Raw genomic sequence first — 26,031 nt, forward strand, 5'->3', positions numbered from 1 at the left:
ATGATTGTTTTTTCTGCCATGGTAAAATCGTTCATCGCATAACTGTTAGCGAGAGTTGATACAAATCGCAAATTCCGGTAGACTAAATTGTTTCTGCTATCAATTTCACTGCTACGTTCACCGTCTGCAATTGGCTCGGCATACAGAATTTCCCAGAACCGATACACCGTGAGAAAATACATATTACGGGGGCGGGTGGAAACAGGAGACGCAACATCGGAAAACTGGCGAATACACCTGTCCGAAATCATTTCTCAGCATTTTCTGGTTGTTTTCTGAATAAGTACTAATACCTATAATTTCTTCTGAAGAATTTTTTACAACTGTTTGACCACACCGAATTCTTTATTACTTTTGGACATTAGCCAAGTCGGTCCGGTTGTCGCCACTGCAGTCTATACTTACTGGTGCGCATTTGATCGGGATTGGCGGCCTCTATACCTTTTTTGCAGCATTTGCCTTATGCGGTTGCACGGCGACCTTAGCGCTTTGTTTTCACATGACCGGGACCGGGTTTTCACATGTCGTATGTAAAATTTTATCTGCACCGGCAAGGCGGCAACTACCGGGCATACAACAGGCATTACGTTTTTTTTACTTCAACGATAGTTGCCTTTATCGCCACGTTCCGCAAGGTTATAAATATAACCCTACAGAATACGAAATCGCTCATTTCATCGAATCATTTTCTACGCGCCTAGTGAAAAGTTTTTCCAGCTGAAGCGGTGCATTTTCTTGATGCATATACAGTCACGGCTAATTTTCCGTACAACGATCGTCTTGGCTCTGCCGATCTCGAAAACAACATTTGCATTCTGATGTTGACAGTAGGCAAATATCGTTTTTGCAATCTGCAAACAAGACTAAAGAAGAGGATGTTGAGGAACTATTCCATACCGTACACAGGCGGCAAACTAACCGTTTTTCGTCTAATGCAGGTAAATAATTATTATGTGCATGGAAAAGCCTTTCCTCCGTTCCTACGTTGCGCTATTACTTGTTTTTGCTTTTTTTCCTATTTTTTTGCGGCAAAATCTACGAAAACATAGTGTAAATTAGCAGTAAAATTGTTCTATGCTTATTCCTTTTCGGATCCTCAACGCAGAAACCAATCGCATCGGACAGTAGTGAGACGAAGCAGCAAACAACCGGATGACTTCCGTCAGGAACTCCATCTCCCGCATTTCTACATACCCCAACCGAGAACAGAGCAAATCAGTTCAGTGTTCCGTTGCCGGTTGGGGAATGTCGAAACGCCAGAGAATCCGCAACCGTGGGCCGTCGTAGCGCGCCAGGCAGTTTTCCAGTTGATAGGCAGTACATCCGATCGGCAGTTTTACTAATTTAAGATGAAGGATCTAAAATATTTACGATAGGTACAGATAAACCAGTTCATGGGAAAAATCTGCTCAATACAACGCTGTTGGCAATTCATCAACGCAGTGGGACTGATCATATCATCCAAATCAAACGCATAGGTCTATCGGCTCTGGGTGCTAACGTCTTTATGAAGTCCACTGTAATTATTAGAAAAACGCTTTCTTAGCGATTCCCCATTCCATCCCTTCGCTAACGAGCTAACCGACTCAAAGCAGTTTAACACTCGCACAATTCCACGTTCGATTGGCACTGCATATTCCTGTGTGACGTAAAGGCAGATGGACTGATTTCACTACTTATTCCTAAATTTTTAACAGAAGGAAGACAGAAAAAACACACTTCGTGAAAGAATAAAAAAGGAAAAAATGGGAATTTTAAAAACTTGCATGATGAAAACTGCATCGCACCGCCACAAAGGGCGTTTGTAATTGCCTCAAGCGCCGGAAGTCCTTGATTTTGTTTTCTTATAATTTTAGCTTGGAAATTTTTCCGAATCATAAGTGAATGTAGATAGAAAACTGATTTTCGCAAGAACACAGGTCAACCTTGAGGAGACCGGACATGAACGTTACGGTTTACACTTATTAAACGGCTTTAGTTGCCGAATCGGCAGTCAAAATAGTGCTATTACTAAGAATATAGTACTAACGTGCAGTGGGAGGTTACTGCCATTGACGATCTTATTAAATTACAGCGCTGCACAATAATTATGGACTCTGGACCCATACCACTGGTTGACTCAATACAAAGGTCACCGGCGCACAATGGGTACCTATGGTATACACATGTGCACTTCTTATTATTGATACTCGCTTTTTAATGTAAAAATCTGATTAATTACAACTTACAAGTAGTTCAGTGTGTTGTATCTCGCACTTAATGTTGACAGTTAGTACCTCGTATTTATTTTATTCATCGCTGTATCGGTGCCGAATGCAAGGAGTTCCGCTTCGTTTTCTGTTCGCTGGATTTTTACTCTCGCGTATTTTATGTAAGCCATGAAATGGTATTATCCATATTAATTTATTTGTACGCCTCATCAACATGCGGAGTGTAACCCATGGGCAATGGTTATCATTTCGCAAGTCGCTGAAGCGTACTAACCATCATGTGCGTAAAACACTCTGTCAATGTTTATGTTTTTAAAATGTTTAAATGCGTTCGCGTGGCATTCAAAAGCCTTAATATGAATCGATATCATATCCCAAATTTGCATGTAAACGCGTGATTATACCGTAGTATGAGTATTTAAGATCGTTTTACACCGAACCAAACAATTTTTTTGGTATTTAAGTTAATTTAAAATTTTCTGCTTATTGTAGATCTAAGAGTTTTGAAATGCACTGAGAACAATGGAACGGGGAAAAGCTAAAAAGTTCCACTGCAAAAGCGCTTTCCGGTTCCGAAAACCAAAAGATAATTTCTTCGCTTTAGAGCATTTTGTTGAAGCGTGACAAAGTTGAAAAATTTTTCAAGTTGTTCGAAAAAATTAGTTTTTTTTATTACACTGCATACTCTGCATTTGAATATTAGCTGCTCCACGCAACAGTGTTTTATAAAAAATGCCTTTTAAGGTCACCTTGAACTGAAGCCTGTAGCGGCACCAGCATCCGAGCGATGGTCCAGGGCAGATATTTTCGAAAACAAAATACATTTACCCTTTTGGGACATGTTGAGTTTAATGGTGAAATCGGTTTTTTAATTTGCTTGGCCATTTTTTCTAGCCAAATTCCACGGGGCGGCCAATCATAATATAGATCTGTTTCCTTGATAATATAAAGGAATAAATATTAGGTATAAGTGTCCAATATTATGCAGTTTCTATCAGTCACTATTATAGATAGGAGAGTCAATACTAAAAGGAAAAATGGCTCAGTGCTTCAACATCCCAGCGTGTAATTCACTTCCCCACTTCTGAATACTCTCGAACTATTTCTAGCTTCGCTTCGGTCTTTTAGTGCGAGCGAGCAGCGGTGCACTTCCCTAGTTACTTTATCCGTTCGGTGTTCCGAGTATTAAGCTCAAGGACTCTGAAGTAATCGTAATAGTAATACTACTGTAATAGTCTTAAGGGAAGTGGGCCGGTACATGGTACCGAATTCGTGTACATGCACGAAAACTTACACTTTCGCGCACTCCCATACACATTTTTGTTTCGATTTATGAGGTTTTGTAGCCAGAAGATTTGTATACACTGGCGTGAAAACCGTTTGTGCGCGCAACATCCGGTTCGGGAGTTATGGCTGTTACAAAATTCCAAAAAGTTTAAATCGTTCAGGTGTACCAAAAGTCTCATTGTGGACCGATCTCCCTCAAATTTTGCATGTAAATGCACATAACCACAAAGAACGTTTTTACACCGATCCACTGTTCTAGCATGTTTTTCAAATTTTAAAATGAATTTCAAAAATTTTAAAATTCATTTTAAAATTTGAAAAAAAGTCACGGAAGTGTGGATCGGTGTAAAAACGATCTTCATGGACATGCGCATTTACGTGCAAAATTTGAGAAAGATCGGTCTGTAATGAGACTTTTGGTACACCTGAACGCATTTAAACTTTTTGGAATTTTGCAGCAGCCATAACTCCCGAACCGGATGTTGCGCGCACAAACGGGTTTCACACCAGTGTATACAATTCTCCTGGCTACAAAACGTCATAAACTGAAACAAAAATGTGTTTGGGAGTGCGCGAAAATGTAAGTTTTTGTGCATGTACACGAATTTGGTACCATGTACCGGCCCACTTCCCTTAATCCTTAATCTTAATGCATTATTCAGAATGCACGAATACATGGTACCAAATTCGTGCTCATGCATGAAAACTTTCGCTTTCGCGCAGTGCGCACTCCCAAACACATTTTTGTTTCGAATTATGACGTCTTGTAGCCCTATAATTTGTGTACACTGGCGTGAAAACCGTTTGTGCGCGCAATATCCGGTTCGGGAGTTATGGGTATTAGAAAATTCCAAAAAGATTAAATGCGTTCAGGTATACGAAAAGTCTCATTATTGACCGATCTCCCTCAAATTTTGCACGTAAATGCACATAACCATGAATTTGGTACCATGTTCCGGGCCACTTCCCTTTAGTAATATCAATCTTCCCTGTCGTAAATTTTGCCGATACAGTTTCTGATAAAATACAGACATGTACTGTATGTAATCTGTACATTTTGCTTTAAATAGTGAATTCGAACGATTGAAAAATGTAGAAATGAAATATTATTTAAATTATTTTCTTCATCTTACATAGTTTGGATTTTATATCACTAAAAGCACAGAAGATGCTCGACACAGCTCTGTTCATACAGTACAATGATATAAAAAGCCGGCATATAATATGAGGAAACCGCCTCAAATTACGTAATACAGTAACTGAACATACGAGTATTATGAGATTCTGAACAAGCAGTTATATTAATTCAGGTTACAACATCCGCCCTGCGCTATTCCATCCGCCGCTGACTAATGTCTTTGGTGCACAGCATCTGAGGAAACGTCCGCCGAAACTCCCAGCCCAGGGAGAACAAGATGATCAGAAGCACGGCACCTTTGATTAACTGCAGCGCATCCAACAGATCGCCAAGTGGTACGTAGACATTGCCGAAGAAGTCCACGGAGAAACAAGTGAACAGCGCCAGTAATCCCACCGTACCGTCGGTAAGGATGAAGACTACGGCGATGATCAGCACCACAGCCGTCATCCAATCTCGTCCCGTTGACTTGCGACGGTCCTGGCCAGTTGACGGCAGCGCTGGTGGAGCGACGGGTGTGGTTGGGACGATTTTCATCTCGGTGGCGTTGTTCTCCGGGTGGTGCGTCTCCTAAGCGGTTGACGGCGCCGCGTACAGTACCGTGGAGTAGCAGGGTAAATTTACATCGTCGGAGAATGTTACCGGATTTCCGCGTTCGGGTCGAAGCAGGGCGATTACCAAGGGAACGCTAGTACTTATTTAGTGGTAGCACACGCATGTACGGAATATGCATACGGCATCTAATATCATATTATATGTTGATACGAATCGAATTTAAAAAATAAATACAGTACCAGTAAGCAAAAGGCATTAAAAAGCGTGAATTTTAAAATGCATAACATAATCGAAGTGTAGTCAAATTATTGCCAGTTTCACAAAAGTACTCACAGATGAAAGTATAAAAACCGGCATATTGTCATAAAAAATGTAAACAACCAAGTTGACGTAGGTAAAATAATTCGATTTATTTTAAAAATCTCGGTAAATGTAGATGGAAAACGGCTAAAAAAGCCTTTCAGTTTACTTTACCTGAGGCGGAGCAGAAGGAAACATGGGAACAGTTTGGCCGCAACTGAAGCATACAACGTAATAATCCGTAGGTTGTTGTGATTTTTGCGCGACAGATCTGATTCGTCAATACGGTACATCGGCGCCACGTTGCCCCTTGTTGCATCCATGAATTCCGGCGCATCATGCTGAAAATTTGCAACATAGTACCGTACATTTAAAAGGCATCGTTCACGAGTTATATCGTTTGATATTCACTGAGAAAAAATGTATGTATTTTGATGAAATGTTGTATTTTGTATGTATGTATTTTGTGTTTTTGCATTTATTTCGATATTTTTGTGTTTCTTACATATTTTGATAGAAGCCATAATGAAGCGGCGCAACATACGTACCTTAAATATATCGATCTGTACACTGCAAAAAAAAGGGAATTTGCGTTAAAAAAGGTGTTCAAAGTCCTTAACTACACTGCAACACTAATGAAGAACAGACGATCATATAAGTAAAACGATTTTGTGCCCTTTCCTAAATTTCAGACTGTTAATAATAATAAAATTTATTGGAAATAATATTAAAAGATGTTGTGTTATAAAATGCCAGGCATACCAAAGCTATAACAGATTGTCCTAAAAATTACATTTACAATCATTATAGATGTCACATTCGAATATTTTTCATAAATTAAATAGTAATTATTACTGTTAGATTGTAATTATTAGTCATACAAAAATCCTTCCAAGAATCTACGATTACCTTTAATACGACGGCGGCCAGAAAATAATGTTACATATCCCGATCGCCACGATAATGATACACGTCAGCGGCATCTTGCAGAACCTAGCCGCCGTTCTGGGTAACATCACCGTCCAACAGCGGAACACCGCCAGGGCGACGGTCAGCCAGGCGGCCGTTGAATCGCAAACGATAGTAAAGTGCATACTTAAAAATTTAAACGCCATCCGCGAAAACTTCGCCATTGGGAGAGGGGCAAGAACGTTCTCAAGATGTAATGATGGAGGACAAAGGGAATATAGGTCATCAGTACCAGCGCATGCGTCGCGAGCAGGGACGTCAGGAGAACCGCTATCGGCGTTAACGGAGATCGGCGCGTGAGCACAGCGATGCTCAAGAGATTGCCGATAATCCCGGTACCGGGATTATCGGCAATCTGTGTAGCATCGCTGTGCTAATCTGCGCAACGTAGCCAGGTAGCCGTGGACTGGAGTGTAGCCGGCTTGGAAGGCCAAGAAAAAGTCTCCAGAATACGACAAGGGCTCCGCGATAGGAGTGGATTCGGGAACCGGTTGGTTGTCATAAAATAACATCGGCGCAGTTGTTGTTTCATTGTGTTCGCTGTCGCCGAACATGCTTTCCTTGATTAGGGATGATGATAATCCATTCTGAAAGCGAAACTATAAAATTTGTACGATTTAATACAAAAATACAAATGTTTAACATTTTTCAATAACCTGGTAACCTTCCTCTTCTAAAGAAGTGTCCATCGTATGTACTCTGTAGACGTTAGCATGCTATATCAGTTAAAGCGCAATACGAAGCGCAAAAGAGGATCTGACTGGAATACAAATTTTTTCTCAGCGAGTATGCCACTTCAAGGTAAAAGTTGTCACGTTGTCTTGCTGTTTGCTGGTAGTGTTAGTTTCTGTAAATAAATCGCACAGTGTTTGCTGGAAGGTACATCTATGTCGACCCGACGCCGGCGGAAGTTGCACTGTGCTTTTTCCAAATCAGCCGATTTACTTGCACGTTGCACGATGTACGATAAATGTGGAGAAAACAATTTCCACACCGATCGCTATGCCTGATTCCACTGTAGGAGTACTGTACGGCTTTCTTGTAGACGCTGAGTTAACTCGATGAAAAATTTATTTGGCTGCGTTCATTTTGCTGGCGCTGCTTGGAATTATTCCATTAATTATAACTGTCTTGCGCAAACGTTGGCGATGATGCTTTCTGTATGTTGTTTATTTTGTTAGATTATTGTTCCCTGGTTCTGTTACTGTACACACAAACAATGCAATACACAAAAGGGGGGTGCTTTATTATTTACGGACAAACACACCCGCGTACAAGCGGGAACAACCTCTAAAAAAAAATCATTTCAAATCCCGATCGTTGCCGGACGCAGTGCCAAGTGTGAGCGCATACACTGCGAACGGCTGCTATATATACTCGTACCATACACTGCACGCTGACCATTAGAATACTAACAGACCGAACAGACCACTGCGTTCCGCCCACCGTCACGAGGTCCAATAATATACAGATTATTGCCATAATCTTTCCCATTATTGTTCCCTGGTTCTGTTACTGTACACACAAACAATGCAATACACAAAAGGGGGGTGCTTTATTATTTACGGACAAACACACCCGCGTACAAGCGGGAACAACCTCCAAACCCCCAAGAGCAGAACAAAAACAACACAGCAGGTAGATGTATGGGTTGCCGAAAATTCCGAGATGAAGCGCAATTCCGATTGCGACCGCTGGAACAACCGTAACGTGGATACTTCGCGCAGGGTAACGGGCAGGAAATTCAAAAGCCGCTAACATACTGTACTAAGTTACTAACACACAGTCAAAACTGTGTCAAAACAAACTGCATGTAGCCGCTAATTGAAAGGTCACGACAAATATTTAATTCCGTCATACCGCCATCGTTATGTTAAAAATTATTGCAAAATAAAGGCAAACTAAAATGTTATGAAAACATTTTTCGCCGGTAGCATCTGGATTACGCCAAAATTATAGTAAACGCCTGATAACAGATATTTTTGCGTACATGCGAAGCCGGTGGTGTCAAGCCAAACTGCTCTAATACAGAGCATATTTAGTTGACTTGAAAATAACGATACCAGTACTCAATAATGCAAAGACATTTATTCGCACAGGCATGAGAATTAAGTCTAGCAGATTAATTCTGCTTTCATTATTCTGGCATCCCTTCACTGCTGACATATAAAGAGGTCTTTCTCTGCGAGAGTAAGCGGGATTTGTCCAACTTACCAGAGAGAAGCCTGTAAAAACAGGGTTTGCCTCACATGTCAAATCACACAACAAAAGCAAAAATCCTGCTAACCCGCATTCAGAATAAACGATAAGACATAATGCGTCGCCGAAGCAATGCAACAATGCGTCGCCGAAGCAATGCAATAATTAAACTTTCAGAAACACGAGACAATTGAATGCAGACACACTGCAAATTACAATATGCGCTACAAGCGCTCAATAATACCATGACCCAGTAATGAAAATTCCTGGTCAGACCACTATACAGAGCAAAATAAAAGGGCGACGCAGACCCGTTGAGTCTGTGCTGCCAATTCAAATTAGGACAAGTTAAATTAATTATTAGTGTCAGGAGGGCTTGCGTCTCCGGAGTCTCGGTGGTCATGACAGCCATGTCCGCGTTTCCCGCATTCGCCACACACGTGCGAATAATGACAGGAAGCAGCCGAGCGAGAGCAGTTGCCTTCTTGAAAGGCAAAACAACAAGCAAACTTGTAGCGGCCCGTTTTGGCGCCGCTACGTCCGCGAAAAGGCTGACCTTTATCGCATTTACCTTCGCCATACTCTGTTCGGCGATTAATCGTATGAAAATGCTTAGAACTGATAGTATTCCGTGCTTGGTAATCGCATAACGAAAACCCTTCATTTTCAGCGGAATGTCGAAAATCGGTGTCGAATTCAAGCACAGCATCATCCGTAAAATTACAACGCATAGAAGCCAAATACTCATTATATTCAAGATGCTCCAGGAGCGTTTCTGCATACTGCCCAGACACAGTTTTGCACAATTTAACTGCTGTGCGCCAACTATGAACAGAAAACTCGTCGAGTGAAAGATCAAGAGGAGAAACATGCTTGCTTTTCGACCCTGGTTTAGGGCACGCCAGCTCGTGCGGCCTCTGCAGTTTACGTGCTTCCGTTGGGAAACAGTTAAAACTTTTGGCCATAAATTCAGACTTATCACTTTCAATTGAAATGACAGAAACAGGGCGGTCTAAGCATGATGGCTTCAGATTATCATACTCACCCGCGGTACCATTGCTGCGGGGAAGATTGACCGCTTTGCGGTCGACGTGACCTTTGATTGGACGCTGGCTGGGACTGCCGTGCTGTGGGCCGGCTTCACGGCATGGAGAAACTGGCATGACTGGCTGTTCCCGGCCGCGGCTGCAATTCTCGGTACGGATAAATCGCTCCAGGATGCATCGAACTCCTTCACGGCTCACAATATCCAGGTTGCTCGGAAACTTGGAAGATTCTCCCAGGCACAACAGGGCAGACTTTGAGGATATTCCTTCGGCTTCCAGTTCACTCTGGCATTTCCTATCCAACTTCAATGCAACAACCACTCTGGCAATAGAATCAGTATCATCCACAGGGAACAGACGAGGCTCGAGAAGCTGCAATAGTGCATTCTTGCCATCCGTATCCACATGGGAAATGTCCAACTCAACACACAAATTCCTCAACTTCTGAACGCTAAGCTTACGCAAAGCGGACTTCGACGCTGGCACCACCATGGCGAAAACAGATAAGGGATTCAGTTAACCAAAATCATTAAAAAATCATTTCAAATCCCGATCGTTGCCGGACGCAGTGCCAAGTGTGAGCGCATACACTGCGAACGGCTGCTATATATACTCGTACCATACACTGCACGCTGACCATTAGAATACTAACAGACCGAACAGACCACTGCGTTCCGCCCACCGTCACCAGGTCCAATAATATACAGATTATTGCCATAATCTTTCCCCATAAAATAACAAAACTTGCTCGATAAGATGCCTACTACTTAAATTCTTCAGGCTGACATGTCTGGATTAATTTTCTCACATATTTCTTAATAATGATGAGTTTCGATTGTGGAATAGTAATGCTGATTTGCAGGCGTTCTAAGCAAATTTTCCCTAAAACTTTTCTGTGCTCGCTTGCTTATCAAGAATTCAGTACCGCCTTTGAATTTTGCCTGGTTTTATGAAGCAGGCACCTATCTCTGGTATTGCGGATTTTTCTGCAGGGCTTGTATTGCCCGCACCTCACTCTCACCCGAGCATTTAAATACATGAAATACAAAATGCAAAAATAACCGTAAGGTACTCTGCAACCAGGTTTTTATTAAATTATTCACGATATGTTGAGTCAACCACATACAAGTACGAATGTTAATATACCGCTTGTGTAGCCAGCTTGCACATGGTCCCAGCGATTTTTACCATGTACAAAGGAGGCTCCAAAAGTAAGTTTCCTTATTTTGTATCTCCCGGCCTGAACGCTTTTAGTTCTTATGAACCATATTTTTATAAACGTCCTTCATTAACGAACCGAAATAAAATATAACTCTATCTAACTACAATCAAATGGAGAAGACAAAGCCGTTCAAGGTTTTCGGCACTTTGCAACGGACTTTACCCTGATAGTTTTTATTATTTTTCTCAGGCTTCTGCTCACTTTTCGGAAAGCACAAAACAATCATCAGATTAAGAATTCTTTTCTGTCCTAATTCCAAGTATGAAACAAAATAACTTCTTGAAAATGCTTTTCCAGAAATGTAAAAACTCTCGATGACTAGGTGGAAAAACCACAGAGCTGCTCAAGGTGCCAGACGGTAAAAAATCGAAAATTTCTTGTAATTAAACATTATTGTTGTCGGTACAACTTGAAGTTATTTGTGTCCATGCATTGCCGTTGCTCTAGGTGTGCGAGAGGAATGAATGAACATTCCTCTCTTACAGGAATGTTCATTCATTCCTCTCGTTCTGAGAGGAATGTTCATTCATTCCTCTCGCACACCTAGAGCAACGGCAATGGTCCATGACGCGTATGACTGCGCATGAAATTCCCTTTTTATTGATGCCGAGATGGATTCATATCAGTAAGAAGGCTGAAAAGAGGGATTCCGGCGTCGTGGAGAAAAGAAATGTTTCCTCTACTCCGTAAATTTTTCAAACCATTCTGTTATTGCCTTAATATTAAGAACAGTATTTGTAGCTGCTACTTTAAATTTGTTGTCGAAATTACAACAGGGCTGGAAGTGGTAATAAAACGAACGAGCTTCGAAAAAACTCGTCGAAATGAATGTATAAGTAGCATTACTATACTGTTTTTCGTTTTCCCATTTCTTCATTGAATCATTTGATTCTTATTTCTTTAATTAGTTTACATATGTGCTTATACAACAAAAAATATATCACATTTCTATTACTTCAAACAGCAGGGAGGCAAAATAGGGAAACTTTTTTTGGAGCGTCCTTTGTATAATAAGTAACAAAGCACCGCACTTCCGGTCCATATTCTAGATTGCAGTCTTGTTCCGTTGGCCTATATAACGGCACAGTAAATGCCACTATATCGTCGGTTACTCTATTGTAATTAATAAAGGCATATATAGAAAAATTCGATAAGTTTTATCATATTTAGATATTATTACTTTGCGCCTGCACCATGGATTTTATAAGACGCGGCTGCAACGTGCAAGATAAGAAAATAGTGTCTGGTGTTTAAATACACTTGGCAACAGTTTCTGCTGCACTTATGGCACATTAAATCCAGACGTTTTTGGCCATACTCATAATACATCAATAACGACCTCGTATCTGATAATACGAGTATAATACGAATTTTAATATATAATACAATAGTATTTTATGGATAATATAAGTGTTTTTGTTAGTTCTTTTTGTTCTGATATGGTGCACCAAGTCGTTAGTTATATAACTCTACGTTCTAACATACCCTAGTACAACATATCGGGGTAAAGATTAATTGCTGACCACCGCGGTTAATTTAAGAATAGCCGGACGCAAATGAAAAGATGCAGCAACGCGCGCGGCTACCGTCGGGAATGCAGCATGAAGCCGATATCTCACGGACTAGACCAGGGGACGGCAGCTCACTGCTGGACACTACAATTTGTGCAGCGTGCGCTGCAGTGCCGTCGTCAAGTCGTGAAGGATAATAGAATTAGCGATGGCAATAGTTGTCTGTAGTGCGTCAATGCCACGTTATATATTCATGGGATTCCCAGGAAACTAATTTTTACTAATTTTAAAGAGTCACTTATAGCAGAATTGCAGAAATGGGCGACAATTTTGTATTATGCGCCGGCTGACTGTAATCACTCCACGATTGACAGAATCATCAAAACCCAACAACTGGAAAATGCAATTTGCAATCACAATTACCGGTATACGAGTATTATATGTAATTGCTGTACGATGTACGATTAAGATAAGCTTTCTCGAGAAAAACAAATTTCCCAGTGATTACAATGATCATCGCGGTAGCGATGGACCAACCAAAACGTTTCCGTGAACCGCAACATGCGGCAGCGCCGTACCAGATGAAACCTAGATGGATGGGTTAGGTTCAGTACAGAGGTCAACACTGCAAAGTTAAATGCCCTGCGATACAATTCCATCGCTTTGCCAAACCGCTGTATTTTCCCAGGGTTTTGCTAATCAGTGTACTGAGAATTTCTCTAATAAAAAATATTGCGCTACTAAGTAGATATAACTTATTTATTAATTTACTGCTGTGCTTCAGGGATGCAGTGCCCGGCAGAAGCGAGTGCACCATCCCAGTTACAAAATCACAACATACCTAGTAATTAAAACCAATGGATTCATGCGATAAAAATGTGAACAGCAATAGCTGGCGATGGTTGGGCGGTGGCCGGTACCGAAGCTGAGTAACTTTTTTTTGCACTTTGGTGTGTTCAATTTGTCCACGCATTCGCCTACTATAGAGAAGCAATAACTGTGTCGTTATCGAAAGAATCAAGGCCAATCGAACAATACCGCAATCTCGCATAAGTACCGGAAGCGCGATGCCTTGTTACATAATGTAAAAGAAACATACATACATATTGTACATTACCTTTGAGCAAGTTGGCTACAGAAGCGTTTTGTATGGTTGTTCTCTGTATATTATGATTTATGGGAAAAACCTAGTTTGGCAGATATATCTCATCATAGTACATCTTTCCTCTTCAGAGTAATATTAATAATAAGGAAGAATAAGTAAATAATTAGAATTTATATCCAACTAATTATTAAAGAAAATTATTGACTAGTTATTTGTAAGAAAGCATAGTTTTCGCAGGTTATCATTGCAACGCTGTACGATCGTTTTCGGGTGTCGTATATAATCATGCTATATTTTTATGTCGTATTTGGCTTAACTTGGTTTCTACTGGTCTTGCTTAGCCAATCCCACGTGTTTCCGGTGGCGTCTGTCCGGGCTTTCATGGAATAATAGGTCCGGCCTCTACATGCGTAAAATAATCCGGTATATGTTTAAACTGTTTGGAGACAATCCACCTGGCATTGGATTGGCGGCCACCAGCATAAATATACACCGGACATTGGTTGGGAATTTCTGCGAAAGCTCTTTCATGATTAATCCATTGTGTAAGGAGTGGCCATCCACAGACAACCGTTACCGCAGGAAACGCTCACATATTTACTGAAAACGTACGGAAAACGCTTCTAGATGCGCATTTATAATTTGGCACGATTCGTTCTCCGCATAAAACAACTGTATTAGGTAACCGTCTCTTCGTCGTAATAATCAAAATATAATATTAACAAAGGGAGAACAAAGAAAACAAAGTGGTGATCATTCGTATTAAAAAAAGTTATGCAAGATACTACTATGAGGTATTCTCTCATTTGCATTTTTTTGGCGGCGCTAGTCGGAGGGCATCCTCATCATGCTTCGTTACGTATGCTTACGTGTAACGTTTATTTCAAAAATACCAAAATTGCTAGAACAGCTTTGCAGTTTTTCAACCTGCTGTTTCTAACAGAAAGTTATTTCCCGGTTTCAGAATTAATTTTTTTCTGAATTATTGACATACGTCGAATCTAATAGCGACCGACTGGCTGGACAATCGAGATAAAAGACACAAGCTAAAAACCATCCATGATTAAGGAAGACATGCAGAATACTGCACACAACAGTAATTTCAAATTTTAAGAACAAATAATACATAATTTCAGGAGCAAATACAGTACATAAAAATATGAATTTAAGTCAGCGATAACGAATGGCTGATAGCTTCACATGATCGGTAAAACAGGAAGAATTTCCTCTTCCATCAACACAGAGGCAAATCGGTAAAGCGGTAGAACTTACTGTGTTTCGGCAGATGCAATCGTATCCGGGAATCCAGACGAGCCAGTGCGATGTATCCGGGAAGTCTCCAGGTTGGGAATAAACCCGGCGAGTACCCCGATTCTTCGCATGTGCACAGTCCCGGCTGCTGAATTCCCGACAATTAGACTAGTTCACATCTGTCAAACCATAAATTTGCAAAACGAAATAAATATGCTACTTCTAGCCACGGTGATGCAGCTGTGTTATATTATTACGGACTGATTTTATAACGCGCGCTTACAACGTACGAATTAAGAGAAATCTGGGTGGTGACCGGTTGACGTTCTTACATTATACTAAAACATGTTCGATATTAAATTCACAAAGACGGACTCGATGGTTTTCGTACAGTGTTGCAGCTAATAGTTACTTTCGGCGACAATCCACGTGCCAAGTGGATGGTCTCCATTCATTTGAAAGATACCGTATACCGGATTATTTTATGCCGGTAGAGGTCAAACGACTGGTTGCACTGTGGAAGTTTATGCATGACAACGTAACTCGGAAGCGTAACTCGCTATCTAAAAGGCGTAGACCTAACGGAATTGCCATAAAAATGCCGATATTAGCGTAAATTAAACACGTCACAGTGGGGTACATGCACGGCGTGGACATGCGCAAAGTACGTAAACACGAAGGCCGGCAATTAATTCTATGGCAGCCACTCTAAACTAGTGAGTGCTGCACTGCTTTCCCTGTTGATTAGCAGATAATTGTACGATTTACTACAACATTGAATGCGCGGGACCAGCTGAGCTAACCTTAGCGCCGGAAACGCCAGTTAAGTTGAGTTATCTGACATCTCTTATAGTTATCGCCGTGTCCGCGATCGGAGATGTTTAACCACCCACAATTTCTCCATACCTAATCCATAAATGCAGTCAATCCGACTGCAAAATGTTTGGATGGGGGATGGCGAAATGCAAGCGAATCAGGACCAAGTGCGCGAAAACTCCATGTATCGCATAATGAAAAAAGGTGCATACTGTAGTAACCGAATTGCGCAAAAAATCAATGTATCGCAGAATGCAAAAAAATTGTATTTAAAAAAAAAACTAGCCTTTTTTTATCTAATACAGCGAAATATTATGTGCATGGAGAAGTGTTTCCTCCGATACTACGTTGCGACATCTGTATGATTTCCTCTTGCTAGAATTAGTGTTTTAGGCGCTACTGAGAAACAACAAAATCTACGAAACTATACCACTCTGTATAATAATTTTTCTATGGTTAATCCTTTCTCGTGTCTTCAAATAGCGCCTTACCGCAATATAAGTACGTCATTAGCTTGTTTCCTTGCTAAACAAATACAGAAAACCAGGGCATATTTAACAGAGTCACAAGGCAGGATATGCTGTATAGTGCATACACAATTCTGGTACTTTGAACTGGATTGGAGTAATACGCAGATTATTATGAATATGAATCCGCACGGGCGGTTTTCATACGGCAAGTGCGGTCACATATTCATAATAACCTTCATTCCGCCGCCCGAATTCCTCCGGGATTGTCAACAAAATCCAAAGCCTCGATATATCGTGGCATAGTCCATTTCGTCGCTGACGATATATACGCGCAGAAACCTAACTGATCGTTGCAAGAGAAAGCAGCGAACAACCGGATGACTTCCGTCAGGAGCATTATCTACCGCATTCTGCCATATCCCAACCGCAGACAGTGCGTAAGGTCACCGGTTCACAATGGACAGCTATGGTATATTATCGCACCTATGGTGTGATATGTACACTTCTTATTATCGGCAGTCGCACTTTAATGCGGAGATCTGATCAATTATTTCAGTGATATTAGCACCTCGTATTATTGTATTCATCTCTGGTTTCGTTGCTAAATGCAAGGCTAGGTAGGAGTCTCATACTCGTATTTCTTCTCATACCGATAAAATTCGTAATCATACTCATTCAGTCATACTAATCATCATAATCATAATCATACCGACGCACGAAGTTGTCATAATCATAATCATCCTTACACTTACATTATTCATAATCATACTCAAATACTCATACCTTTTGCTATGTTCAAAAACATGCAATTTTAACATGCGAAGATTTAATTCAAATTTTATTCTCCTTCGTCCACCTTCGTTCACAATTAGGCTAATTACAAGCGTGCCACCACCGACAGGGATGGCTGCTAAACTAAGCTCATATCGGCTCCTCGAGAGTGGTTTGATGCTATGCAGTATGCACGCTAAACTGTTTGCTAATAATTTCGGCGCGAATGCGGTTGCCAGAAAGCCTGGGTTGTGGCCGTCCCTTTTTTTGTTACTCACATGGAAACCGTTGCTAAAAAAATAGTGATTTCCATTTTAATTACTGTGCTTTGGACAAAAGTGGATGTGAATAAATTAACGGGCGGAAGCGTGAAGGAACTCTGTGCGTTAAAACTGTATGATTCACATACCTTTTACTAGTTATAACTAGTCAAATATACGAGAGTACGAGTATGAATTATGATTATGAATTTCTACGCGCCCGTATGATTATGATTATGACAATTTTGAGCGCAAGTATGATTATGATCAGTATGAGTATGAGTAGGAAATTTATTAGTATGAGAAGCATTATGAGTATGAGACTCCTACCTACCCTAAATGCAAGGCATTCCACTTCCTTTCCTGTCGCTGGACTTTGACTCTCGCGTACTTTATGCGAGCCATGAAATCATGTTATTTATGTTAATTTATCTGTACGTCTCTTCAGCATGTGCAATATATCCAATAATGAACAGTGATTAATTTTCACATGTAGAAGAGGCTTACTAACCATCATGTCGCCAATATGTGTAAAGAACAGTGTCAAGGTGAATGCTCGTGTGTTCTTCGCGAAACCGACCATGACTGCTGCGATTGTTACTGTCCCCGCCATAGCCGCCATTGTTTATGGCAGCTGTACCTGTATTGTATGAAATGGTAAGGTTGCCATGATCAATTCCGAATAAAGCATGGCATCGATTTCCTTGCACATGAGACCGGGTTTCAGTTTCCGGAAATCTACATCTCCGACAGCAGTAAAGCTTTAATCTGGTTTCGATACAACGTATGTTTTTATATTTTTCCGTGTCACTCTGAATTGCCTTTACAGTACAGTACGCGGTTTTCTTGCTTGAATTGCTAGTAAACGTAGAAAAATTTTTTTTACAGGGTCTGGCAATCGCACGGTTCACGCTGCAGATGCAAACGACTTGTAATAGTACTTGCAGTTAATTAATTCTGGGCGTTTATAGCAACTCCTATGCAATCCGAAGTGGAGAATTTTAAGGAAAATACAGATGGTTCGCAATATTAGCCGTATAAACGTCAATGAAAAATTTGCTTCCCTGTATGCCAGTGGTGGAGGTCAATTACATTTGGGTAACCGTTGCGCGACGGGTAACGGGGAAACGCGTAAAAAATGTGACGTAACAGCGCGTAAGCAAGTAAACATTCTGATTCGTAATCACGAAATCGGGGATGGGTTTTCAGCTTACTTGTCCGCGTAAGCGTTGCGCTTCGACGTCGAAGCGCAACCATTACCCAAACTACTTACGCGCTCGACTCACACCGAACAACAAATTTTTTTGAATTTTAGAATAATTTTAGTTGTCGGACTGACGTACACTTGCAGAATTATTTCTCCTTAAAAGTTGTTGTACTGTTTACGTTTTCTTTTGTATTTATGCCATCAGCATATCGAGATCGCATTGCTGAACACAAGCGCTGTAGGTTGTCATTTTTATTTCTTCGTTACCTATTGTGCCATTATGAAATCTCCTAATAAGAGGACCCCTCCCCCGAAGAAGAAGCCGCGACCCATAAAACCAAAGGTGTCTAGTGGAGACCCGCTGCCAATTCAAACTTAAGCTCCTCGGCCTCAGACTGATAATTCTTTTGTCACACAGGTTAAGAAATCTCCGTTTTCTCGTCGGTGCCATACCAGGAAGATAACAAAAGATGATATTTTGTTGCACACTCTTAATCGATAGTTCCAAATACATTACTGTTTTTCGTATCGAAAAAAGATTCATTCAGTAGCCTGTACCACAGACGCGTTTGCAACGTAACTTTTTTACACTTTGGATGGTCAGTTTCTACCCTGGCACGTAAACTTACTCGTCTTCTTATTTGTTATTTCATTTTTTGCTGACTCATTCATCGTTTTTTACGCGTCGCGCCGTTACCCGTCGCGCAACGGTTACCCAAATGTAATTGACCTCCACCAGTGTAGTTAACGTCTCTATTTAAAACTTGAATACAATGCAACACACTGCAGTCTTTTGTTAATTTCTTGCTTTGTGGCAGGATTGCATTTTTGTGAGCAGATCTAATTATCTCGGCTTTTACGGTTGTGCAGTTGCATCTGTTGATTGATGTGATCTGCACATGTTTTTGATAAAGAAAGTTTCATTCGCTTACGCGTGCAGTGTTAAAAAATAATAACGAGGTAACTTAAGTAATAACTTAAATAATTTAAGTATTAAGCTGCCAAAATATTAATCTTCCGTGGCGTAAAGTTTTGACGAAACGGTGCATTAAGAGTAGTTCTTGGTAAAACAAAAGTTTATTGGCAATAGCCACCCAAATAGCAATAAATGCAAGCGCTGGTACACTACTTAATAGTTAAAAATTAAACATTAAAAAACAACCATAATCCTTATCCTCTCTCGGATTAAAAGGCAGTGTACTCAAAACAGCCGTAGCATTTCCTTTAACAACAGCTAAACTAAAACGCTGCTTGAGAAAAGCAGTAGAACGCGCTTCGCCTGTTATGTCCCGAATCTTGCGGCCCAGGAAACGCAGCATTTCACTGAAGGCAGGGCCAAAAACTCCCAGTGTCTCAATAACCAGGGGATAAAAGAGGTAACCGTATTCCAGAAAAGAATAAGTCCGGCGCTTGGAATTTTCCGCCAGTTGGGACACACTTCCGGATTTTTTCGAGACACAGTTCTTGGTAAAACACATTTTTCGAGTTCTTGGTAAAACACATTCATCCCTACTGCTTTACACATTGCGCTAAAATCATTTTTGAAAATTGAACCTTAGAAATAAAATTTTCTATTAAAAATGTATTTTCTTTACCTAGCGTAGCTTGAACCATTAAAAGCGTTGCCGTACACAGAAAAATCGTGTATGACCGTATACAAAGAAACCGGCATATAGCTATAGGGAAATCGCTTCAATAAGAAGCGAACATGGAAGAATAAGATTTTGAAACAAACTTTTTAATTTAATTCAAGTTACAACAACCGGCCCGCTCTGGTCCTTCCGCCGCTGGCTTTTATCATTTGCCCCACAACATCTGACGAAACGTTCGTCGGATATCCCCGCTCAGGGAACAGAAGATGATCAAAACGAGGGGACTGCCTAACTGCAGTGTATCCATCAAATCGCCGAACGGTACGTGGGCATTGCCGAACAAGCCCACGGAGAGACTTCGAGAAACAAGTAAAGAGCGCCAGTAATCCCGTCGTACAGTCGGTAAGGATGAAGATCACTACAGTAAGGATGAAGATGACCCTTACTGCAGCCGCTGTAAAATCCCGTCCCGTTGGCTGGCGAATGAAATAAAAATACAAAATTTAATTCAAACTGTTGTTCACTCAATAAAATATATCAGAAGAATACTGACGTAAGGATTGCAGCATAGAAATTGCCATAAAAAGCCATAAAAATTGGCGTATTGCCATAAAAAGTGTTATGTAAAATGGTATGTAATACCTAAGTATTATGTAATTTAAGCAGATAAAATAATTTCATTCATTCTAAACAACCCACGTAGGTAAAGGCGATGGAAAACGGCCAAAAACGCTAAGCCGAATTATTTCACCTGTGGCTGAAGAGACAGGAGCACGGAAGCAGTTTGGCTTCAAAATCCGCATAGACGGTCGTTATCCACATTCTGCGGATCGTATCTGACATACAACAACCTGAGAAACTTGCGGATCGCAGACTGCGCAGATTGTTGCACGACATAATTCCGATCCGCCACTACTGTACTTGTACATATTACATCGCCGCCACGATGCCACCTCCTGGATCCATGTATTCCGGCGCATCATGGTGAAACTGTGCAAACAGTACCGCGTAACTTTCTCAAGGGCCTGGGTCACAAATTACAGTAACTGTTTAGCTGATATGGTATAATTCTTGTAAAAAATCAGAATGCAAAGGTAGACGCCTCAAATATATCGACTTGCACATTGCAGAAAAAAAAGAAAATATGCGTTAGAACAGGTGCTCTAAGTCCGTCTGAGAACCAACCTCAAATACGACTTCGTCAAGAAAATATACATGTATATCATGCCACTTTCCTGACTTCAAACTGTTCCTAGAGATCAAAAAATGCATATCGCGACTACCGCGACAATAATGGACGTCAGCGCCATCTTGTAGTACATCGCGTCATTTTTGGGCAACACCACCGCCCAGAAGCGAAATACCGCCAGAGTGACGGTCAGCCAGGCGATCGATTGGCAGACGATAGTAAAGGGTATATTGAAGAACATAAGGGCCATCCACGAATAACTCCTCTATCCGTTGAGTGGAGCGTAGCAGCATGGTATACAAAACAAAAGTCTCCAGATTTTGATAATGGCTCGGGAACGCCGGGAGTGACTTTGAGAAGCGGTGGATCAGCATAAAGCAACACCGACGGGGGTGACATTCATTGTGGTCGAAAGTGCATTCCCTGATTACGGATGATAATACTCCGTTCTGGAACAGAGAGAGTGTAATTTACGAGGATCGCAACACTTAACCGAAAAAATATGTCCAATAACCCGGTGGGACGCCTCTACTGAAGATCTGGCTATCTTTGTTGGTTAGTAAATTACTCGTACACTACGTAATAAGTACAAGGTACAAAAGGGGAATCTGACTGGCGTAAATAAACTGTACTCAGCAGTTGTTTCCGCTTCTAGGTAAGCGTTGTTTTGCTCTCCGGCTGCATTTCCTGGTGATATTAATTACTGTAAATAAACTGCACACGGACTGATAAACTGTACATCCATGTTGGCGCAACATAGTGGGAAATAGTTTATCACACAGTGGCATGCCACATCGTCCGCTTTACTTGTACGATGTACGATAAATGCGGAGAAAAAAACATTTCCCCACCGATCGCTGTGCATGATTATTTGCACTGCTCCCTACTTTAATGATTTGTTACCAGTACTTAAACTGGCCTCGTACAGGTTGTTCAGTAAAGTCACAACGTGTGGTGCGGTCCAATGCCCTGATAGACTATAGCATAGCGTAGAATTTATTGTTAAATTGTGTTTTAGCCACGCCCATTTACCATGGCAGATGAAACTAATTTTTTCCGTTTATTCTAATGTTACTCTGTCTTTCTGCAAAAGATCAGAATTTTTTGAATTTACATCCGGTGACGGGGCCCCGGTAAGTTCAACACGCCATGCGCGTAAACTGAGTACAGCAGTCAGAAGACACATCGGATAAAGTAAGCACAAAAACTGCATTATCAAAAACGGTTATCACTGGGTATTGATCGCCTTCCGGGATCAATAAAGCATTTCCTCCAGACAATATAATTATTTAAAATTCTGTAGAAAGTTATTAGAAAATTGTTTGTTTTGGCGCATTTCCAAACACCTTTTTGCACTGCTTTATGACGCTGTGTAGTGATATGGTTTGCAGTAAATAATATCATAACTAATCATCAAATTTTTATTAAAAATTGGTGTAACAATTCGTAACAAAAACAATCAAGTTTTTTTCCCGTTATATCAAAAAAATTGCACGTTAAAATTTCAATTTCTAGGCTACCCAGGATGCGCATAGCGCTAACGTGCATGAACCGTAAGCGGTCACCTTGATTTTTTCCAAGAGAAAAATGTAAATTCACAGGCGTTTTTAAGCAAATTTTCCCTGTAGTAAAATTTTTCTATCCTATCCATTACCGTGTTGCCTGTTTTTATGAGCAAGCACCTGTTTGTGGTAACTGTGGATTTTTCTGCTGGTTTGTGTTGCCCGAACCTTACATTTAAGCGCGAATATTTATGTATATATTAATTGCAAACGTAAAAATTACTGTAATTGTCATCGTTTCAGTGTAACGTACAACGCAGCCGTCGATAACAACGGAACTTTTCTATTATTATAAAGCATAATTGTGTATGATAAAGTAGCTCTGATGACAAATAACGCCTAAACAAGGCTCTTACTATACTAATTAGTTCACAATATGTTAGACAACCGCACACATGTACAAATGTTAATATACCGCTGGTGTAGCTATCTTGCGCATGAGTCATAGCGTTTTTACCATAATATAAAATAGTAACAAGGCATCGCACTTCCGGTCCATATTTCTGATAGCAGTTGTGCTCCGTTGGCCTTCATAACGGCACAGTAAATGCCGCTACATCGTCGGCGATTGCGTGGCCAGAGCATATGCTCAAGCCTGTCGACCGATTGAGTATACTAAAACACCGAATAAAGTGCAGGTTCATGAGTTACCCAACTTCCGTACTACAGCGTGCCATGCCTCATATTTATTGCATGAATCGTTTCTCTTCAATTTCTTTATTGTCAATAATATAAGTACGTACATTATTACTTATTATTACATACACCATGGATTGTAAAACGGGTGGCTGAAACGTACAAGACAAGAGAATATTAATATTTCTGGTGTTTATATGCATTTTCAGCAACCGCTTTAGCTATACGTTTGGCCCATTAATTCAACAAGTTCCTGTTCATATTCGCAATACATCTATAATGGCATCGCCACTGAATCCTGATATAGTACTACAAATTTCAATAATCATCACATTATACTATTTTTATCTATAATACAGCAGCGTTTAAGTTGGTAATATGGCGCACCAAGTAGTCAGTTATATAACTTATATAACTCAACACTTACATACTCTAGTACAAATCAGGGTAAAGATTAAACGCTGACCTCCGTGGTTATTTTAAGAATAGCCGAACGCAACAGAACAGATGCAGCAACGCGTGCGGATACCCCCGGGAAAGCAGTATGCAGCCGATATTTCACGGACTAGACCAGGGGACCGCAGGACACTGCTGCACACTACAATTTGTGCAACGTGCGCTGCAGTGCCATCGTCCAGTCGTGCAGGATAATGGAATTAGCGATGGCAATAGCGGTCCGTACTCCGTAGCGCGTCAATGCCACGTTGCATAATCATGGGATTCCGCAAAAATAGATTCTTTCTAATTTTAAAGAATCACAAATAGTAGCAATGGGCGAAAACTGTGTCTTGTGCGCCGGCTGACTGTAATAGATACTCCACGATCGACAAACTCAACGAAAACGAACAACTGGAAAATGTTCAGTTGCCAACCTTAGCATGCGATTATGCAAGTAGCCCATGTACTTGATGAACGATGTGCGGTTGAGATAAGCGTTATCGAGAAAAATAAATTTCCCACTAATTACATTGCTTATCGTGTTTGCGATGGGCCAACCAAAACGTTTCCGTGGACTAAAACGTGCGGCTTACAGTACTTGTTTTAATTGTTAAAGCGCCGTACCGGATGAACCTGGATAGAACAGTTAGATTCAGAATAGAGATCAACATCGCACAGTTAAATGACCTGCTATACAATTCCATCGCTCTGCAAAACCGCTATATTGTCCCATGGTTTTGTTGATATGTGTACTGAGAATTTTCTCCCAGTAAGTTCTTGTATGTGTGGTTTTCCTTGACTTACGTACGAGTACTACTCGTAGAGGGCGAGATTTTCGGAAACCATATGGTTAAATGCGTATTCCTGATATGCATGGTAAACGGATTTTTTTAGTACGTGCGCAAATTGGTGTAGGTCTGGTAATGCTTGCAAGCGCACGCTAGAAATTACTGAAATAAGCTGCACATGGCCCCGTTAACAATGCATCAGTGTTGGAGTCATACTGAGTAATGAACGATGTGTCATTAGAGTAAAGATGAGAACTAAAATGCCGATCGCTATGTCTGATTACACAGTAACGGTACCAACTTCCATGCAGAGACTTAACCAGGTAAGTAGAGATACCCGGTTAAAAAGTTTGTATAACTGCGATTCTCTTTCCGGTGCTGTTTGCAGTTATTTGGCATGTAGACGTTGACGGTTGCGTAACTAGCGTTTTCTTTTATCTTTAGGCAGCAAACCCAACACTTAACCCAAGATAAACTTGTTCGAAGAATTGTCCTTTGTTTTTAAATAATGCTCTAATTTTCATGTCCAGCTCCACGTTTATAGAGAATTCTTATGCAAGACTCTGCTGATGATGTTTCGCTTTACTGGAGGAAACCGTTTTGATGACATGGCAAGGCGCACCCGTTTTCGGCATCCCCCAGCCTGCTATGATGCACTCGCTAAGTGCATGCTAATTGGATGGGATTTGCCGAAGAGACCGGTGCACCTGAAGTTTTTATGGCTTTGCTATTTTCTGCATGAATCCATTGCTTATTTTCTCTTGGTCAGGACTTCCATCAACAACAACTAGCGTAACTGTTAGTGCAAAATACTGTCACAGAACTTCACCCAGCAGTAAATAAGAAGAGAAACCGACCTATAACAATTAATCTTAAAATGATTTTTTATCTCTTCTACGGGTGCAACATTAAAAAAAAAAACGCTGATTCGATTGTCATTTAATTGCCGTGTGTTAATTTACACATACGCGACATTTGTTTGGTACTATTACGAGGAATTTATTGAGAACGAAGCCCGCAAAATTAGAGTTTTTCATGCGACTGCGATGTCTAATAGAATCTATCACGAAGATCAAAATTACAACGTATATCTTCAAATTACATCGTATAAAGGTGTTCACAAAACAATTACTTAATTAATTGCAAATTTTTTATTGTTTTCTTTCTTTTTTTACCAAGCAAGTTTGGTAGATGCACGAGAGGAACATATTTATCAAAATTTTCAAGTGAAGCACAATACGCAAATGATGCCCAACGTACAGTACATGTAAACAAGTTGCACCGAAATCAGCCCGAAAAATGTCCACTAGTTATATTTCATAAGTTATCATGTCCACCTTAATGTTCTTACAGAATTCCTAATATTAAAGATATTAATGATGTTAAAGATATTCCGCTTTACGTGAGAGATGCGTATACTGGGACTACTGGCTACCTCTGCACGACACGGCAACGCATAAGTACCCATTTATTTGAGCATGCCCCAGCCGGCAAGCAGACACTGGCTGA

The 26,031-nt window shown here is 40.7% G+C and overlaps 2 long non-coding RNA genes across 2 annotated transcripts; both read right to left on the minus strand.

Annotated features, from left to right (window-relative positions):
• Positions 1–4,727: 4,727 nt before the first annotated feature.
• Positions 4,728–7,021, minus strand: LOC129580674 (uncharacterized). Its single transcript, XR_008689375.1, has 3 exons — positions 6,400–7,021; positions 6,039–6,060; positions 4,728–5,831 (listed from the first exon to the last, which is right to left on the minus strand). It is a non-coding gene; the product is annotated as an uncharacterized LOC129580674 (long non-coding RNA).
• Positions 7,022–19,525: 12,504 nt separating this feature from the next.
• On the minus strand, positions 19,526–21,785 carry LOC129580686 (uncharacterized). Its single transcript, XR_008689378.1, has 3 exons — positions 21,095–21,785; positions 20,661–20,899; positions 19,526–20,385 (listed from the first exon to the last, which is right to left on the minus strand). It is a non-coding gene; the product is annotated as an uncharacterized LOC129580686 (long non-coding RNA).
• Positions 21,786–26,031: the final 4,246 nt, after the last annotated feature.

Source organism: Paramacrobiotus metropolitanus, unplaced genomic scaffold (assembly GCF_019649055.1).
Source record: "Paramacrobiotus metropolitanus isolate TYO unplaced genomic scaffold, Prichtersi_v1.0 Parri_scaffold0000001, whole genome shotgun sequence".
NCBI lineage: Eukaryota > Metazoa > Tardigrada > Eutardigrada > Parachela > Macrobiotidae > Paramacrobiotus > Paramacrobiotus metropolitanus.